Raw genomic sequence first — 3925 nt, forward strand, 5'->3', positions numbered from 1 at the left:
CTTCAGGTCATACTTCATGGTACTGACATATTTCCTCTAACTTCTTTCTGGTTTTGATAGTAACCAATTTCTCAGGCATCTAGGCATTAATATTAATGTTTCCTCCAATGCCCAACACAATTTAGCACAAGTAGAACTATGCTGTGTGTATGCGTGTGCGTGTGCATGCATGCACTCATGCACACTTCACCAAATTTTCCTTCATATGTCCCATTCTCTATAGATCTGGCTCAGTGTTATTCTCCACAGTTACCCTTTTATTCTTCCTCTAACCACCTCATTGAAAAACTTCCCTGTGTAAACATCAACCGAAAATATGCACATGCCTCTCAAACAAGATATCTAACTTGTGGTGGGCTATGGTTTTGGAGAATACTGTTATTAAGTTTGAATTGGCAAAAATTCCTTCCAACTTTTGACCTTCTATCACTGACCCACAATTGTTATCCACTGTGTACTCAAAAATAGTGCTTTTTCTTTGAAGTGTGAAAATGGGCCTCAGGCACATCAGATAACAACTTTGGATTGTGTTGCTTTTATCTAGGAAATAGAGGTCAGTCCTCTTCTCTAAATTAATGTGTTTATGTCAATAAACAGAATTGAAGTAAATCTGGGACAATAGAATGCCCTTTATAAATTATTACACATTCATATATAAGAAAATCTGATTGAAAATTTGGAAGTCCTTCTTTCCCATATTAAGCATGAATGGAAATCGGGATCTTCATGCTCATTTCAAAAATTTTCCAACTGTATAATGAAAGAATAAAAACAAAATTCTTTCTTTGTAATATTTGGTTACTTACTATAAAGGACCACATCATTTTTCATGTAAAGTAAAATTAATTCTTTACCAAACTTGCTCTATAAAATTATCTCCATCCCTAGTCTCATATTGAATACAGTTTTAGAGAAAAAATAAGCCTCAAGATTTCAGCATAAGGCCTTGTGCATTCATGTCTGTGTTGAAATTTTTCTTTTTCTTGAAGAGTACAGGAGCCCCTGAGCAGAAGGAAAGGCCACTGTTTCTGAGAGATAATGAATTATGGTACCCAGGCAGAAGTGACTTCAGCAATTTGTTCAACTCCCAGGAGTCAGGGGTTCCAGAAGCCTTTAATGTTTGTTTCTGTGAGGTCTACAGCCCAAGGACTACTTCTTTGTAAGAGGCCAGGCCACTTCTACCATGTGAACCTAATATAACCTCTCTTTCCATGATAAAGCAGCATGTGCAATGTAAAACTGTCACCAGCGCATGTGGTCTTTTTCCAGGGATGCTACAGAAAACCAAAGCATAAAAGCTAAACTCGAGAATGATATCAAAATTATGTTGTCTCCTGTGAGGTATGTGGGGACATAGGATTTCTTCCATCACACACCACTTATAGGCACCCATGATCAGATCTGGTGCCACATCAAGATGGGCAAATGAGTGATATCCCATAAACAACACTCCATTCATTGAAATATCTTCTCCTGCTATAATAATGGGACATACAAATTAGGAAATTTGTGTTAGAACATGTATTTAGAGAGTTATAAAAAATATTCTCACAGAAAATAACAAAGCATTAATACTATATGCTTATATTTATTGACTTAGATCTTTTAGGTATATTTCAAAATTTAAAGATTCTATAAGAGGTGTTATGATTTTTACATAAAAAATAAACATTTTCCAAGGTCACATGTAGATCTGTACCAGCACTTTGGGAATAGGAATTATGTGCATCTCGGCCTATGAAATTGGCATGTGAACATTACAATTATAAATTAGCTTTGGAATATCAGAAACTTCTTACTTTTAAACTGAATTGTGCTGTGCAATTTTCTGTATTGAAGAGTGATTATGAATTTGTACCTTGGAAGTAAACTGCTAGTTACTACTACATTAATAATAGTGGTTCAATCATTAATCCAGAAGATATCATCCACTTTAGTGACTTCATCTATAAAACTGGATGATAGTTGAAACTACTTCATAATCTTCTTGTCATGAAGTTAAATGAGGTCATGTAAGTAGAGATACAAATGTTATATACCACAGACATCAATAAATATATTGTTATCTGATGATAAAGAAAGGTTCTATAATACTTCCTTTTAAAATACATTTAGAAAACTGCATTTAAATAAATGCTTTTAACAGAGTTGTAATCAGTCATATACAGTTCACTACTAATTTTACAATTAATTGATACATAACTATTTTTCATTTTCTTATATAATCAGAAAACTTTCCTATACCACCAAATACCAGATGGCATAAAACAATTTTGCTTAGTTTGTAGAAGAGGGTTTTTAGAGTGGTTGTATCATTTCTTTTTAAATATGTAATACAGCTTAAGAGCTTTGGGTATATTTTTTTTTGTATTTGGGATATAGTTTTTCTTTAACTTCTGTATGAACTTGTCATAATTGATCTTAAGGCCTGTGTTTATGTATCTTTCATATTCTCTACATCATTGTTTGGGTTCCACTTACTGCTTAAATAAATCTTTTGCATCATTCTATCCTGACTCAACTATGCCAAGGACAAACTAAGAGTATGTTTTCCTTCCTTGAAATAGATTTTTTAATATTTTTTTTAGATGTAAGTGGACACAATACCTTTATTTTATTTATTTATGTGTGGTGCTGAGGATTGAACCCAGTGCCTCACATGTGCGAGCATTCTATCACTGAGCTGCAACACAAGCCCCTTCCTTGAAATAGATTTTATCCCCATCTAAACAAACATTTGTCTTTTCAGGATTTTTTTTCATATGAGAGATATTCATCAAAACTTATATCCAATGCTTTTAAGCAACTGTGATATAATTGGGGTTATGTTTATTTGATGAGGAGAGCAGCAAGGAGTACCATTTATATTTATTTTGGTACTCATGACGTAAGGGTATTTATCACACATTTATGTGTTTCAACTGTATATTTCTTATGTGTTGTCTGGTCTTTAGCAGTGTTTTTAAAATCATAGTTCTATTATTCAGTATACTGGCTAAAGCCCCAATGGTATATTTTTGCAAATTTCATCAACATATTCTTATATCCCCATCCATGTTATTAATAAGTGTATTATGCTGATTAGTCTGAATTATAAGCCATGAAGGGCACCACCTAGGGAGATCCACCCACCCCATTGTCCTTATCGCAGAATGTTGGCATCCAGTCAAAGTTTATCAATCGTGTTATAAAGATTTCATGAGAGGCATTAGTGAATATTTTACTAAAATAATAATATAACTCAATATGTCCTGACCATTGAAATCATACCATCAAAAGTGATGACATATATTGAGCCCCTATTGTCAATTAATTAAAAAAATGATGATTTTGAGCAGTTAAAATTGTTCCAAACATTCATAAACTCCATACTTTTCATTTTTAAAAATATTTTCCTTAATGTTATTCATTTCCTTCCCAAATTTATGTGTGATAAATTTTAAAAGATATCTGTTCACAAATTCAAGCAATGTTGCCATAATGAGTTGATGCAGAGCATTTAATCAAACAAAATTCATAGAGGAAATGAGTCCAATTACGCTATGAGGAGGAAAGTAACATGTTTTACTATTCTCTGTTGTAAAAGAGGTGAACCAAATAAGTTTGGAATTCAGGCATGTGATTCAATGTTGTAATTTATTTAATTAACTGCTGCATATACTTTATTTCTTAGTATTGACCAGATTTTTTATATAAATACATTGATTGCTACTATTTGAAAGATGATGATTTTCAAAACCATTTTTTTTTACATTACTCCTTTAATAATTTTTCTTCCTCGGTTTTCTCCCTCTAGAAGCCTGAGTTTTAACATTAGATCTTCTGGATTTATTCTTTATTTTCCTTTCAGTTTTCTTTTTTTTAAATTTCATTTCTGGGAGAATTTTCGACTTTATATTTCACTTTCTCCACTGGATCTAGAGTT

The sequence above is a fragment of the Callospermophilus lateralis genome, unplaced genomic scaffold (assembly GCF_048772815.1).
Source record: "Callospermophilus lateralis isolate mCalLat2 unplaced genomic scaffold, mCalLat2.hap1 Scaffold_1552, whole genome shotgun sequence".
NCBI classification, from domain to species: Eukaryota; Metazoa; Chordata; class Mammalia; order Rodentia; family Sciuridae; genus Callospermophilus; species Callospermophilus lateralis.